General features: G+C 41.4%; 1 long non-coding RNA gene across 1 annotated transcript; it reads right to left on the bottom strand.

Moving 5' to 3' along the window:
* Positions 1–2618: 2618 nt before the first annotated feature.
* Positions 2619–7261, bottom strand: LOC144144845 (uncharacterized). Its single transcript, XR_013317354.1, has 3 exons — positions 7119–7261; positions 3882–3948; positions 2619–2853 (listed from the first exon to the last, which is right to left on the bottom strand). It is a non-coding gene; the product is annotated as an uncharacterized LOC144144845 (long non-coding RNA).
* Between the last annotated feature and the right edge of the window lie 10468 nt (positions 7262–17729).

Raw genomic sequence — 17729 nt, 5'->3', positions numbered from 1 at the left:
ACGTGGGCATAACAACGGCCTCGATTGATTATTTGAAAGGTTTAACACGCCGACGCAACACACGCAATGAGGCTCGGCTTATTGAAGGGCTCCAGATTATTTTTTGACCACCTAGCGATCTTTAACTTGCGGCGAAATCTCGTACACACGGTTGTTTTTGCTTTTCGCCTCCATCAGAAAAGCGACCGCCGCTGCCGGAAATTGAACCCGCGCCCTCGTGCTCAGGAGTATAATGCATTGAGCAATGAGCAACCACGGAGGGAACACAACGAACTCCGGTTATGCGGGAGTTCCAGGGGGGGAATGGGGTTGAAGCAGCAAGCACGCACCTTTCAGCTCCGACGAAGACGACGATGACTGCGGCGGTAGCCCCTCACGGGGAGCAAGCCCAGGCACATGCATGAAGGACGGAGGGTGCTCAGTCCATGCGAACGCTCACGTCCGCTCAGTAAGTAATTTTGACGGTAAATATACTGCACGAAGGTCGTGGAAGGTGCCTGCCACCAGGGAGCTTTTAGGAGCGAACCCTCTTAGGGGCTAGGGCTCATGGCGTCTCCTGACGTAGTTGTGGTAATTTTGTCGCCGTCATCGTCGCCTCATGTAGTCAAGCTTCTAAAACAGCGGGAAACTATTTTACGCCTAGCAATACAAAGTAACGCTTACTAAAAACACACCGGGACACTCGTTTACGTCTCGCGCTGGCGACCTTCACGCTTGAAAGAAAAATTACTTTTACACCAAAACTAGATACCTATCCCTCTCAACGGTTTCATCTCTGTTGGCAAAAGCGCCAAGGCGCGAAGGATACACTTACACACTGCGTGCTCCGCCCCTCACCAGGTTTCACATTAGTAGAGATGATCCAGAATATTTGGATGCACTCTTGGTTGACGAAGGTAGAACAATCTTACGTTTAAAGAGCCCTGTTGTTAAACCGTGTTTATTTAACCTGTGCTATTTCTCTAACTTGTGGTTAGAGCGAACTCTGGTCCGCACTCTGAGCTCTTGTTTCACTTCTCTGCGTAGTTTGTGGGCTTGCGGAAGGATACTTCCAACACACGTGTACTCTGTAACTCAGGCATTCTCTTTTATGTCCTGCCAATTACACCTTTAACGAAGGACGTTCACTGTACTCCCGAGTACTGTAGCACTGTGTTCGTGAGCGGAGTACTCTGACCAGAGTTTAAAGACTATGCGTGAAAAATTGCTAAAAACTTCAGACTAAAACAATGACCTTACTATTTCGCTGCTCGAGTTACGATTACCATGAGACAAAAGGACATATTCCTGGTTGTAATGTTTAGCCAATGCTGCAATTCGGAACTTCGCTAGGTTTCACAGTGAGAACGGTGGGTTCATGGTACGAGCAAACAATTTATTCAAGAAGCCTCCCTTATTTTTGTTCTTTAAGTAACTGGTTGACTTAATCTTCTATTTCTTGGTTCAAGTAAGAGCATTCGCCAACGGCAGCAGCGTCTGAAAGAGGGCGCACTTCAGTGATGTACATTACTGCTTCAAAACATTTTCCACAGAGGCAATAACATTATGAGGTCATCCTAGTAGCCCAAAGAAAAGAATAACCGAAAAAACTGTCGGCATTGGTTGGGGCTCGGGAGTTTTTTTTTTGTTGCGTTTTAAGGTCGTCTGCTCTCACTTGGTACCCTTAGTAGTTATAAAAATAAGAGCCATGAGTACTTTTTAAAAAGGTGCCTTTGGCGACTTTTCTCTGAGCGTCTACAGCATTTCGTTTGCAATATAGTCATTCAGTTTACGCAACGTTACTAAGCGTTCAAGTGAAGCCTTAGGCTAAGGCACGCAACTTCACACTTACCCTAAAGAAGCGTCTGAAGAAGTTCAGCCTCACAGTGGGTTAAGGCCTTATCATCGACCCCTCGAATAACTGGTAGTCCTGTTTGCGTGCTTCACATCATTCTTTACAGAAAACATCAAAGTAAATGCGGTACCCTTTACGCACTAGGGTACAACACCTTACTCAAAGTATACAAAATTACGCTAACTTCTGCTACGAAAAATGAAGGAAGCTTACTCTGACGCGTAAGACTTTAAGGTTGCGAAGCTGCACACGATTTTCACGACCATCAAGAAGCTTTAGTTCTATCATAGCAGCCGATTTGCTTCTTCGCTGCCGCTACGACCTCTGCTCCACCATTGTTGCTATAACTGCGAGCTTTCTTTTTTCTGCAAGTGATAATCAATTGACACTTATCTTGGAGGGGCGTACGCCATGAGGTGTATTTCCCGTTTCGAGCAATTGTTCTCACGATTACGGCGAAACCTTTTTTTGCCGGTCTTTTCTAATCGCCCTAAGTGATATGCTTGGCTTGCAAACGCGCGTCGCGTACGCTGAGTGGTCGTCGCGAGGCGCGCAGGCACGAGTGCAAGGGATTTCTTGGTTTTCTTACCTGCCAGATGGTTGCCGCAAAGCCTGCGCTCACATTGGCGCCCTCAGAAATTTCTTGGCATTTTAATATTCGACACAACAAAGTTACTATTTGCTAAACAACTTCGCTGTTAAAATTACATTACAGATATCTTAACACAAAAAAGGAATATTACGGCAACTCATGAAAGATGAAAACTGTTTCGTGAACACGGACTGAGGCATACAGTAGTTGTTTATTTAGCAACTACAACACCATAGCAGGGACCTGAATACTGAAGTGAGGGACCCCTGAGCACTGCGTTAAGCCAGTTTCAACTTCTAGCCACACAGGGACTCAATGCAGCCTGGAGGAAGAGGCGCCCTCTCCTGCTCGTTTGGTGCGGCGGCTTCGGAGCGTTCCATGGCTGCGCTATTGGGAGCATTAGGGCGCATAGCTTCCACTGCAGTTTCTAAAGGGGGCAAACAAAACGAAGAGCATGGCAACAGTAAAAGTTTCGTGATGTCCAACTCACAACCAAATAATGCACATGATAAGGTGTCAGCAGAGTGACTACTCAAGAGGACTGCCAGCACAACAATAACTGAAGGTGTAGGCTTTTTTGATATCCGCAAACCTGGGGTAGTTTAAAAGATCAATTTTTCTTCCTAAACTGTACAGTTTTTTTTTAATTTATATTTTGATACAAATGAAACATATTTCGCTATGATTAGCTCGACTACAAGCTGCTGTTATATTTGAAGACGTCCCAATAGCAGCACACCTCGTACCACCGAAATTGCTTTTTGCAACATCACCGAGATTTATTGAGACAGAAACCAGCATTACCTCACGAAATATCCTAGGAAATATCCTTCTTAATCTCCAGTTGTTTAAGTGGGTGCCATCAGACCTTAAAAGGCTTAAGCCCTGATTTTTATCAAACAAACCCCGTTAAACCCATCGCAGAAGCCATACGTTGCACACAATAAAGCCATATTATGTTTCAATCTGCGTGAGACAGACAATAGTTAGTTCACAAAGAAAACAGACAGACTCTGGAAAAGACTTAAAGCATGCACTACGAAATCTTTTGTTATTGTGTTTCGGTATGCTACTATGTAAGTTAATAAAGACAATGGTTAAGTCGAAGTGCAAAACCTGCTTCATGAATATTTCAGCTACACATAAGAACATATTGAAACATTTGCTTTTTTTTAAATAATCAGACTACCAATTCACTTTTATGGTTTCTTAAAATTCTGACGCATCAGGAAACATCTTTTCGGTCATCTTTGACACCCCAGAGACTAAATTTTAATCTCAGAATTGGGAATCACGAGGACGTGTTCAGGCCATATTATTTGCTGGTACGTATTGAAACTTTTTTATTATGTATTATGCTTAGAATATCGCCAAGGCATATTCCTAACGGTTTTTTCTTTAGAATTAGGAAGCCTAGGAGTGAAACTAATCATGTTTTTCTGTGAACCTTCTTACCTGACAGGAGGAGAAAACCGGAAATGGCCAGCACAAGAAGAACGACTTGAAACTTCATGGTTGCAGTCTGGAAAAACAAAAAAATCTTTGAGACCAAATTGTAAGCAACAGAGTATTAAACTACATGGGTCGGCCGTTACAGCATCGCAGTAAATTTTTGCAGGTGCATAATTTTGTTAGTGCACAGAAAACTTCATAGAGGCAGCCAATAATAAAATAAAGTTGCTGCGCCATTGTTGTCGTGGTGGTGTTCTTTAGACAATTTTATGACCTAATTTCCGTTCTACTAAACACTATTTTAATTATTGATGACCATTACGTTTTGTTAGGATACACAGAACAAATCAAACATCCATAAAAACTGCACTAAAAAGGATTTTGTATATTTAGTTGACAGCGGTACTGTAGTGACTGTTCTGCAGTCTTTCTCCACATGTCAGTCCTTTAAGAATCAAGTATATATGTCTGCATTGAATCCGTGCAACTGTTGCACTGATTGGGAGTCGTTTGTGCCAGCACATTGTTGTTTCTGTTATGTACGGGCGGTTCCAAAATTTTCCGGAACGTGTTCACCAGTTCACTACCTATTTGCATATTTCCCGCTGCGAAAAACCTGCCTTTTAAAGAGATATAGGGATTGCTCTCGCGTGCACCCTGGTACAATAAAATATATACATTGTCTCGTCGCGTTGTAAAAACAAGCCAAAAAAGGCGAGAAGCGAATAGATGAATAGCAAGATAGTGCTAGGAAGGAATTGAGATCAAAGCACTAGAGAGGCGCATAAGAAACGAAAACGGCCTGCGTTGGTCGGGGGGCAATACAAATAACGGCCAAAAATATATTCCAAGAAACTGCAACCTACACCTCTTCCTGAATGCGGTATCACTCCAAGAAAAGTGAAAGCCTTAATCAAACATCTTCTGAGTTCCGCCCAGTCCTGCTGGCAAACTCAGGAATACGTATTACTGGGAAGAGCGCTTCTTGACGTAGCTGCTCAGCCGCTTCCTACTGAGCCTGCAGCATCTGTGATGGCAGAATTGTTGCTATAAGGCTGAGACGAGGGCGGTCAGCGAATAGTACACACCAGAACTATCCTAAGTCGTTTATCAACGACCGGCTGTCATTTTGGGCAACAGCCTTCCCGCGCTCCTAAGGAATTGACAAAATGCTTGCGCTCTCTGCGTAAAGTTGCATACCAGCATTGGAGCGCACTTTACTAATATGTCACACTAACCCCTTACTCAATCGAGCCCTTATGGCCAGATGAAGGGAACGAAGTAAAAATGCCCACTCCGGAATAGGAGTGCCCATCTAAATTGGCTTACCGTGCCGACACAGGCATTGAGACACACAGTGCCAATCCAGCCGAAGTTTTGATATTTTTGCTATAGTAGATAGTCAGGGGAACAACCAAAGTTGCATGTAAGGGCTAGAAGCAAATATACTTAACTTTGCCTTACACGCAGTTCTGGTTGTTCCGCCTGATTATCGACTGTGATAGCAAAAATATCGAAACTTCTGATGGATTGGCACTGTGTGCTTCCATGCCTGTGTTGGTGCGGTAAGCCAATTTGGATGAACACTCCTATTCTGGAGTTGGCATTTTTACTTCGTTCCCTTCTTCTGGCCATAAGTGCTCGATTGAGTTAAGGGGTTAGTGTGACATATTAGTAAAGTGCGCTCCAATGCTGGTATGCAGTTTTAGGCAGGGAGCCCAAGCATATCATCAATTCCCTAGGAGCGCGGGAAGGCAGCTGCCTAAAATGACAGCCGCTCGTAGATGAAGGACCTAGGATAGTTCTGGTTCGTACTATTCGCTGAACACCCTGATCTCAGCCTTACAGCAACAATTGTGCCATCACAGATGCTGCAGGCTCAGTAGTGAGCCGCTGAGCAGCTACGTCAAGAAGCGCTCTTCCCAGTAATACGTATTCCTAAGATTGCCAGCAGGACTGGGTGGAACACAGATGATTTTAAATTTCAGCTTTCGGTTTTGTTGGAGGTCTACCGCATTCAGGGACAAGGTGTATCTTGCAGTTTCTAGGAATATATTTTTGGCCGTTATTTGTAGTGCCCCCCGACCAACGCAGGGAGTTTTCGTTTCTTATGCGCCGCATTTCAAGTGCTTTGATCTCAATTTCTTCCTAGCACTATCTTGCTATTACTTGCAATATGTATCACACACTGCTTCTCGGGTAGACAAAACGTTTTTATTCGTTAGACGGAGCATGAACCGTCAGAATCAAGGTCGCAAACTTGCTTCCTTTGCTGTAAACGTCCAAAGGGAATAGTTGCTGCCGCCACACAATGTAACACTTTGTCTTACCTCCCATTCACCTCTCCATATTGTTATCCTACCCTTTCCTTCAGCCTATGACGAAGGAATGTTGAAGCTCACTTAACTCTAATAAGTTATCCCGTGTTCGCATTGGTTGAAAGCAACCTGCCAGAAAATGTCGTGTCTATTGTTCCTGAAACAGCTCAGAGCAATAGACACCATAGACAACAGACACATTGAACAGCTATTTATTTACGTCTTTCTGGCCTAACAAAGTGGTTTTTATTGCTAGCCGGGTAATCATTCTCATGTTTTTATAATGTAATATTGGTAGTATTTTCAGACATTTAAAATATCTTTAGCTATTGCTAATGCTTGTTTTTCTGCCGAGCTACATCTAGAAGCATAACCAATGTCCCCTCTTTATGTAAGAGAAATGTGTTGCCCTCATTTTGGACTTGGTGAAGCGGTCTTTTAACCTTTATGCGGGCGGTTGAATCAGTTTAGAGGCAGGCTTGCAAACCAACATTTCAGCGTTTAAGAAGCCCAAGAAAAACCGTGGCCTTCAAAAAAGTTTGAAAGGTAAAATTGTAGGCATATTTTCAGCTACAACGTTCTCTTAGGTTACCAAATTACTTTGAGGTAGATAAATTTACAAATGAATCCCCAGTATTCGTTGACGAAAACGTACCGCTTAAGAACTCAAGTATAAAGATAAGTTATTACGTCTGTGAGCTAAACAATTCATTTATTCGTTATGTCAAAAGGGTGCAAAGAAAATCGTCGTATTTGAATTATACGTTTTTAGTGCCTTAATTTAGGCCGGTTTAAATCTGGCAACTTCTAATAATATGTTGTCCCCGTCAGCAAACCTTTTGGAAATTGAATTTCACAAGAATGTTTTATACTAGAAAAAATATCTTTAGCAAGATTTCTTTTACGAAATTGAAAAACTCACCTTTAGTATGATAGGTTTCTAGATTCACCAGTAAGCAATGAAGGTTCTGAAAATGTTTCCGAATCGGATGAGCTTATATTGTCCCTCTTGAAAGGACAGGTCACCTTCAAAAGCTTTCCATAATTGATGGTATGGCAAGAGGTCAGGGATTCTGAAATTGAAATTGCTGTAAAAAACTTACTAATTGAAACATCAGTTTTTTTTCAGTGCAGCTATGTACTCGTTATCAACAGAGTTGATGTTTCAATCAAGATGCGGCATGCCAAGCCACAGCTTGCAGTTTGTCCCAGACGACCCCGGAGGTATAGATTTTATTTGTTCGCTATCGCCCATGACTTCACTGACAAACGAAATACACGTAGAGGCTGCTTTTGACAACTGAAACAACTAGACTATGAGCTTTGCAAAAAGCATTTGTTTTGGTGATATCTACCTGGAGCGCGGGCAGCCCAGTATTCTTCCCCAACAACAAAATTACCTTGAAGCCCTTCACCTGACCCAAAATGGGCATGAGTACGAGATATGTAAAAAGTTTAGACATCGAGAATTTTGTGCATTCTCGAGTATGGGACGCGATACACTGAGCTTCTCCAGTATTCGGCAGAAAACAGCCCACAAATGATTATCTGCTACAAAGGAGTACGTTATACGTTCACAAAATTATTTCACTTCATGTGAATGTTCACAGCACGGGGGTATTATTTCTAGTAAATAAGGCGTGGCCGTACAAAGAATCTTCAGACCAGGTTAAACTAGCAATATTAGTACAAAACGCAAAATCGGATACATGGGTTTTAATACAATTGAGGGAACACGGCGGAAATGACGCTATCCGCACAGACGTGTAGATGAATTTGAGTATTGAGTATCCAACCATTCTAAACGAGTGAAGCGAATTTGCCTCAACAGACCATTTTCTAGATCTACAGCCGATCTTTGAACCAACACAAAATTTTTATAACGGCCATGAAAATAATAAGCGAACCCAGAAAAGAAGAATGCCAACATGAATAATTCGAAATTCCTCTCGTTCGGGGTAGTATTGAGGCGCTCTCCAACATGACGGGTCACAAATGCAGGCATCGGCGCAACCTGAACGTCCACGTGGGGTTTTTGTGGATGCATGAAGCGTGCACCTGAAAATTTTGTTTTCAACAGACACTTGACTTAGTTGGACTTCGTAAATACGGGAAGCGGTCATTCATTCAGCACTGGCCTAAGGCGTACAAAGCTTGGAACCCTGTTGTATAAGCTCATAAAATCTTCTGAACCCCGGGGTACTGGCATATGGCGGCGAATCTCTTGAAACATCCCGGTATTGGCATGTTGCACAATTTTCTCGTACAATTTGCGACCGGGCAAGTTGCACTGTCCCGTGAAGCAAAATTGAAGGGTTTTTTTTACTCCCTGTAGATAAATGGCCATTGAAGCTCTTTCTCAAGGAGCTCTTTAGAATTCAGGTTGTAATTATGCGCAGATTTTATTTCTTCTCAATGTAGAAGGTAATCATTATCAAGCAGTGCACAGACATGCATGCATAAAATCGATTTTACTTTTTTGATCTAGGAAATAGGGCCTACCGATCACTTATCTACTCAAAATGCACATGAATGTTATTACAAGTAATAGTTGAGACGCAAGTCTGTAGCGAATGACTTGCGACGTCGTTTTATCTGCGCGCTTATGACGCAGAGATTGGGATGCTTTTTCTTAATATTCTCCACAAAATTATGTCTGAAGCTTTAAAGAGGCGTGAAGTTTCCCGAATTCTCGCTCCCACACATAAGCAATACTTATGACCACAGGCATATCAGCTAAGGTTAATGGCCAACTGGACTGAAATTGTTCTTTGACCAAATTTGATGGAAACGAGCAGTCTAGGCTACTAAGTTCGCCATGGAGTAATTCTAAGCTTCGTAATCACACAAAACACCAGGTACCGTAGTGACACCGTAGATACACAGGTACACAGCACACTAGGTAAAGTATCTCCGTGCAGACGATGTTTGCACAGAATCGCTCAAACAGCTTCCTAGCGGCCTGTCATAGAGGCTGGGGAAATGGTCTCATGTTGCTCGCGCTACTCCGTGACTTGCACGGAGCTCCGCCGGGGGCAGGGGCGTATTCACATGGGATTTATCTGCTCCATTACCCCGCTGTACCGCCGTTGCCATCACATGCTTCAAATTATCCTCATAGGTAGCGATAACCGCCTATTTTGTCTTGGCAATAAAAGACATTGGAGGACTACGAACTATTCATGCGCTTGCGAACGTTGTTGAGAAAAACTCTTTTACTTGAAAATATAATTTCTACAGAGACCAAAAAAGGATATTTGATAAATTCTTTACTTTTTGCACTTCTACATCCAATATTTGCCATATTTCGACTGGCCCAACGCTACCTCAATTCCTTGAACGTTGTTAAAAATTGAAGACCTAACTGGACTTCATGTACACGGGGGTATAAACATTTGTGCGACTTTTGCCGCGCTTGCTCAGTCAACGAAAATCAGCGTCGCTCGTGGTAACAAATACATCCACAGAAATATCGGCCTGTGTCTTCGCGAAGTGGCAAAGCTAACAAAACTACTCCCTTATAAACAATAACTTGATCTTTTCAATTCTAAAATCAAGTATTTACTTTTTAAGTATTTGAAATATTTTGAAGTATTCGAAGTATTTAGAGCACGTGTCTCTGATGATACTTGAAGACAGCGGTAGGTAAGTAACTTTTTTTTCGGTGTTTAGTGCATTAGGTATACCTGTGGACGCTCCCTTATAGTTTTAATTGCCTTTATCATTCTATTCTCTATTCGCAGCAAAGCGAAAAATACTGGGCTGATAATCACGAAGCTGTTTGCACGTAGTGTATAGTAAGAGTAGTGACCGATTTCCGCACGTGCGGGGTTTATTTCCTTGAAAGGGAGTGATGTGACAGCCGGGGCGTCGGTTAACTAAAGTTGCTTGTTCATATCGTAAGAGCAACTAGCGTTGTAAAAAAGGCACGCTTGTTTTACTCGCCATGCCAGGGACTGCTACAACGGCCGTTATTGTGATGGAAAGAATATTGCCGTTCCACTCAGTGGGAACGGCACAAGTTCCACAAGTACCTTTCTGGTAATGGACTGTGGCCCTTTTCCCTTGAAAGACCATTGCGCATGTCAAAACATTTGCATAAAAATCTCAGTTACTCACGCATTTTCGGCCATACATTAACTTTTAATTGTTTTGTGCTTCCACATGCCATCTCTCTCTGGAACAATTTGCCCGATAACATGGTTTCAATATCAAACCATGCCTCCTTCTGCCATGGTGTAACCACTCATTTCTTAGGTTAGTTTTATTAAATTGTTCACCGACTTTTTGTTGTCTTACGTATTTTTGTGAAGTGTTTTGTTAAGTTGTATTGTTTATGCACTGCGTCTTATATTCTATAGTTACGTCTTGGCAGTACGTTGTGTCTGTGTTTTTGTGCTGGTGTTCGAAATTCAGTGGTAGCCTCACCTGGTACATATGCTCAGTTGCTCTTGTATTGCTTTTACTTTATTTCGCCTCCACTTACGCTATGGTCCTACGCGGGCCTGTAAGGTTTTTATAAATAATTAGTTTGTTGTCTGCACAAGCGTTTGGTGCGCATACCTCATTTTTTAGTAGAGACTTGTTGCTAGAAACGGGAACCTGTAAGCTTGCTAATACTGCAGATTTTGACACTTCAAAGGCATAGCATTTGTGTTTCAGATCACAGAACTGAGGGAGAGATGGTAAGTTCAGAATCTGTTTACGCTACGTCACGTTCCTGGTAATCGCAGGACGACAATATCACTGCTCCAACATTTTCAAGGTAGAAACGGCTCCGTAAACAAGGTGTTGTTTGAGGTAGTGGGGAGAGAGTACAATGTAGCACATCTAAATATCATGGCAGATTCAACTTCGGATGGTCATCTTTATATACCAAAAATTTTTTCTTTGGCTTTAGGATATGACTCGAGAATATCTCACCAAGATAAAAACATACCCCTGCTTTTTAAATTAATGTAAATAAATTTCTCTTCTGCTACGCAGAACCTGACTTGCATAGTACGCGTTTATTTGTTATTTCAGAAAGTGGTGACACTGTTCCTTCATTACACTGCATTCTCGGCCGATACAAAAGCGACAAAAAACTCGACTTAAGAAGCTAGATAGTCACGCAGGGGCCATAAGGCTAATGAAATAGCCTAGAGGGCTTCTATATATGACAGCGACAATTCAAAGAGAAATGTCACACTAGCAAGCACCCGATTACTGTTTGCTTGGGGGGTTACTTATTTTTACCCTTAGTTATCACGTTATATTTTTGTATAAAGCATAGAGATCTTTTCTCTGTGTGGCCAGAGCATACGCGTAGTTGGTTCCACTCTGAATAAATCAAGTCGGAAATTGTATTGTATGATCCTAGGAGGTGGCTTCCATATCTTTTTTGAGAAAACCATAAATATGGACAATTTATTGCATTGAGGTTTTCCTGGGTGCGTTATCCTATCATAGATCTTTGAAACCGTGCAATGTAGGTATTAATGAATTGTTTCGGAGTGTAATTTTGTCACGCTTCAAAACATCACTATTATATTGGGATGTCACATGGGCCATCAAAATATTGGAAGAACAAAAACAAGAATAAACATTCTCGTGCGCGGAACCAATTGTGTTTGCTGCTAAACGTAGAAATCATACCAAACCGAGTGGTTTTTTTGTCATGAATAAAATTACGCTCAACGAATTCCTATTGACTGAAGGACAATGACAGCTGTCTAGAAAATTTACAAAACTCCTACAGAAAGATTTGCAAATACATTCTTTGCCTTAATATTTTTTTTTTCCTCAATTTTGTAAGATATTGTCTTTCTTGTTCGTTTGCTATACGTTGGTAGCCCTTCAGTCAGTGAAATTCTCCACCTTATACACTTCTGATATGCATATACATAAGGATACATAAAATCCAGAGAACGACTAATCTTCGAAGACAATGATCAAGCACGAGAGAAAACACTGGGCAATAAAGCGGCCCGCGCGACCTTGTTTAATTCTTTTTCTCTTGAATATCTCATGTGCACTTGCCTATATACTTAGACCTGACTTCGCTTGAAAGATTTGACCAGAAAAAATTTGGGCGAAGTAGCGGCCACATCGGCGTAAGTTTGTTCCGTTTCTCTTAAATATGGACATGTTCATTTGCTTTTATAAATACACATTGACTTTCCTGACAAAATTTGTACATTTTTGATTACCTCGTCAACCTCTAACCACTGAAGAAAATGGGGTGCCTTTTGTTCAAAACGGAGAAATATCACACGCAAAAACAAGAGGCTGCAAATCGGATTCTGAATTACAACCACGGTCATTTATTTAATGTAGGCAACAGACCAAAAAACTGCCAACTAACACAGCACCAAAATGTTACAAAGCTCAACATCTTTGTGTTTCGGTTATAGTTCCCTGTGCGTGCTCGTGTTTTTTTTGCCAACCCGCGACGATAAAAACTCTGCTTTAGCACTGAACCGTTTCTGATTTTCCGGATATCGCATCTAATTTCAAATTTTTTTCGACGTCCTTCTAAACATTTCCATTTACCTGGAAATAGACCACACTAGGCACTCCAAAAAACGTGAGACCATGTAAAAACAAAAAAATAGCATTTTTGTTGGAATGATATCTTGCGTCAGTGAAAAGCGCTCGTTTTCCAGGCGCCTGTGAACTAGTAACGAAACCTTGTTGATCGCCCTTGTGATATTTGTTAGGTCACCGGTAAGGGTGATAAGCTGTAGCAAACAGGGCATGGTATAGGACAAGAGTTTGTAAAAAGAACTTCAATGATAGTGGGTATATTACAGTTGTCTAACTTTTAATTGCTCCAGCCTGAAGTTCTATTAAAAAGGAAACTTCAACAGACATTCGAATAAACGACTATCCGCTGGTATTGTTATCAGAAGCGGTCACGGGTATATCAGGGAATGCAGTTTCAATTAAAAGATTAGGGATTCACTTTTTGCTTTCGGCTTAGATTGAGCCATGAGTGCTCCTTCTCTCTACAGATTTTACAGAGAGTGGAGAGGTCAAAAACCTGACGAAGGATATGGCAATGGTGAACGCTTGGGCGAGTTCGTGCATAATACAAAGAAGGGAACAGCGCAGTACAGTCAAAACACGATAAAAAGTGACAACCACGAGCTCTAACTTAAAACTGAATATTAGTTTTTGGGATGTCACATATATACCCTGGCAGTCAAAAAATACAAGAAAGAACTAACAACATGAATGCTGGTTATGCCCAGGGCAATTGTAACACTACACCAACGTGATGTGCCACAGACACGTGCTCAACTATAGCTCAGCAAATGGCGTTGAACTATACAGTCTGTGGCACATGGCGTTGGTGTGGTGTGACGATTGCCTGGGTTACCCCTAGCGTTCATGTTATTTCTGCTTTCTTGTATTTATTCAATGTTAGGTTAATTACGTGACATGCCGAAAAATAAATGCGAGTTCTAAGTCAGCGATTGTGGTTGTCACTTTCTTATTGTGTTTCGTCTCTACTGCGCTGTTCCCCCCTTCGAAAGTAGATGGGCCGTGTGCCAGCATGTGCTCCGTTGGAGCTGGTACCGAACGCAGCTGGAACCCCACGGAAGCTAATTACTACCATAAGAGTCGTATTCGCCACAACAAAAAGCATCTCATTTATTGTTCTTTTTTTTAAATTGATGCTCTCACGCCTCAGATGCGATTGCTCTCATATACGCTTAAGAATTTGTATTCCTACAGATGTTATATTGCCGAGGTCAGCACTAAAGCAGACGTAAAAACGAACCGACGATCAGGGTTGTGATGAAATGAGGGTGGGTAGCTGTCAAATAATTTTTATGGAGTGATGGACGATGGTTTTTGGTTGGGGTACCATAGAAAGAGATCATGAGAGCATCCCGAATTTCTGTGGACGAATTGTCAGCAGCGCCTAGTGTTAATTTTAATAAGACTATGAATAATTCACAATTCTAGAAGTATTCTAACTTCAGCTGCACTATATATTTTTCGGAACCTCTTGACGGGGACGAAGGACCTACCATATAGGCTTTTACGTTTGTTCTAGAGTTAGGTGTCATGCATAGCTGAACCCGACAATATGATCTCCTGTAATTTCTCTCATTACAGATAACACGCTTCTGATTATTCAGTTTCAATACCATATTAGGATACTTCAAGAAGCAACGAGATTTAAGAGAATGTTACACGTTGGAGAAACGTGTAGTTGTGCAACCCCTACTAAAAGCATTTCTTTGGTATTAACCTGAGAGGTACCTCACACAAAGCGCAGATTATGCGGCTGGCAGTGATTTGCCGTCTTTTTGCAGTACCTGCGTCTGAATGGGAGCCACGGCTACGTTGTACCTTAGCCCACCCCAGCTATTTCTGCAACTACGGGAGCAGTCACTCTCAAAGCCATTGCTCGTTTGACGCTTGTCTGGAAACACCACCTTTCCTGTTTGTGCCCATATGTTAGAAGTACTTCTGAGCGCTTTTTCCCGCGCACCGTTCGGACTAGGTAGGCCAGCCGTATCTATTTAGTTGCTTACCTCGTTCTGTCACGTAAAATGGGTTGTGCACAGCTCCAAGTGACGAGTGATTATCGGAATGACGGGTGATCAGCCCTATGTGGACCTTGCAAAACGCAATTTGTACCGATAGTTTGCGAAAGTTATGAAAAAAGACTTGATTCAGCGCAAAACGACATCGAGTGAAAACTGTCGAAGCAAATGGCACGTTCTACACCATACAAAATGGATTTATTCAAGCAGACACACTAAACATTTTTACACCCTTTTTTGGTGAAAACTACAAATTACATAAGTAGGAAAATACTTATCAATGAAAGGTTTGTGTCGAAAATGAATTATTCAAGTACACCCTATAACGTCATTTACACCACCTCGAAAGGGTGAACTTACAATGGTTTAAGAATCTCTATTTCTCAAACATAAAAGATAAACAATAAATTTCAAGGGCCGGTAAGCACACAACAACAAATCCTCACATTTCCATTTTGTAACGATATTGTTTAATGGGTTGGGCGGAATAAAATATTTTAGGCAAAAAATTATTGCTATCAGAAACAAGACGAAGTGGATACAGCGCACAATATTGGCTGGTTGGCAAGAACTGTCAACAAAATGGTAGCCTACCGGTAAAATATAAAAAATGATGTAAGGAATCAACTGCTATTAGTTGTAATTAAATAAGGTACACAAGCTTCACGCCTTACTAAACACTGAAAAAGCACCGCTTGTCAGCTTACAGTCAGATAGAAAAAAGGCACCCGGAAGAACGGTTAGGAAATTGAAGCATACATCTCCCTATATTAATTCACATGGAATGCATGATAGCCAAAACAACACAGACAAAGGGAAATCTGCCGGATCATTTTTAAGTATCAGTTGAAAATAGAGCAAACAGAGTGTCTAGCAAAAGGACGACTGACTTAAGCAAGAGTTTCATTACTGGAATATAATTTATTTCGCAGACGAAAATCGCTATCTGAAAGCAAACAATAGGAACCTATTGTATGTTTACTGGCGAGCCTTCGTTACCGCTGTGGATCAATGGATCTCCGTGGATTTATGGAAACACACCAGTGTAATTGGTTTTTAACAAGGCCTTCAAATAAACCCGAAATAGTACTCTGTCTTCATTTCCCATTTGAAGTAGAAACCCTAATATATACCATATGCTTAATTTGGCTCGGTTTCGACAAAAGGAAGAACTACCCTCCCAGGAATAAAGAACGTTGGGTTGTGTCCACGGCCTGTTTTGATACCTGGTAAGAGTGGTCACAATACTCTGCCTTCTCATTCAACTGGGCTTGGGAGTGCTGATTTTGATGTGGGCACATGTTCGACGCCTCAACTACGTGCCATGTATAGCAAAAAGTGTGGTTAGCCATTTTTCCTGTTTTTCGTTAGCTTTCGTGTATGCTGCACCCATTGAAGATAACGGAAATTACGTGTAATGCAAAGAAATGTATGATTGGAAGCTTTTCATTGTTTATTTTTCTGGTTGTGTTTGTCATAACTGCGGTCGCTTTCTCACGACGCTGTTGTTGTGCAGAAAAGGGGCTGCGGCTTTATCAAGCCGTCTACTACTGCTTTTTTCTGTCACTTATTTTTATTAAAGAATAAAAGATCGAACAAAAATAAATTATGTTGTAAATATAAATTTGCGTCAATGCTCTTATTTTTTCTTATTTTTCTTTTTTTTAGGTGATGCCACTCAACAGGGCAGAGGATTCAGTTTGTAAAAAAATGAAATGTTTATTTTCGTGTTCAACCCACCACGTGTCAGAAATGTTCGCAGACAGGGCTACAGGCGTTGCCTGCGTGCATACATATGGTGAACATGATTGCTAAAATATACTGGCCCACATGAAACGCGTGTATGTTGCCGGCACCTGGGTATTGAAGCCACTGCGTCATACTGTTAGTGTGTAGCAAATACGAAATTGTTACCATAAATGAACAACTTACATTCGAGCAGCGGAATGGTTGTTTCGACAGAGCGGGTGCTTTCCGTAAAATTTAGTCCGTTTTCGAAATTACGGAAGGTGCTCCTCAATGCATTATTTCTTGGTTGTTCCGTAAAACGGAGATTTTTTTACGGTGTAAAGTGCAGCTGGTCGAAGGAGTCATGGAACTGTTTGTTCTTGCTGGGGCCCACCGGGTTGTTCATGCCTGTCAATATATTATCCTGCAAGGTTGTTTGATGATTGACAATGCATACGAGAAATGATTTGTTGAAGCTAACTGGCCCCAACGTTTTAGAATGTATGAGTACTGAATGGTCACAATTGAATTTTATATATTCGTATGTGGGGATAGTGTCCGGGAATGCATGTTTTCACAAAGATATGAAATCGCAACACCTTCAAATTAAATGTTGTAGCCATATTTGTCCGTTACCTCAAATAACGATTTTTTATACGGCTACACATCGATTATACAAACTTTTCTGTACGAGATTGGAACTTTGAAAATAGAGAATTTCACTGGTGAGCAACTTCGTCCATTCATCAACAAACGTCATTTATAGTTAATTTTTGCTAACTAAACACTCATGCTCGGTGTATAACATCAGATACAGACGAATGCAAAAGTCGTTGGGTATGTTTAAAATTTTTGATTATCCTCCGTAGGTGCGATACCCCCACTAGCTTAAGAGCTTCAATATACACTATTGCTGCTGCGGGAATATTAGTCTCTCCAGGCTACGGCTTCATAGGATCAGAACAAACATTTTACATTGCTCGCGGTCTAGTAACCTGAGTTGTCAAAAGCAGCCTATACAGGTATTTCATATCTTAGTGATGTGAGGCATGATAGCATGCCAAAAATAAATGTCAGGTACTAGCTACGAGGACATATCTTCACTTTGACAAGGGGATCCAATTATTAACGAGTACATGGCTGCAAAGAACAAAAACGGACATTTGAAATAATAAGTTCCAGCAGTGATATTTATGATGAGAAACCCTGACCTCGCGTCATGGAATTGAATATAATGAATTTTCAAATGTCACGTGTCCTTA

This window comes from Haemaphysalis longicornis, unplaced genomic scaffold (assembly GCF_048455015.1).
Source record: "Haemaphysalis longicornis isolate Haplotype H1 unplaced genomic scaffold, Haemaphysalis longicornis Haplotype H1 scaffold_7, whole genome shotgun sequence".
NCBI classification, from domain to species: Eukaryota; Metazoa; Arthropoda; class Arachnida; order Ixodida; family Ixodidae; genus Haemaphysalis; species Haemaphysalis longicornis.
This window is presented reverse-complemented; position numbering and strand designations above follow the sequence as displayed.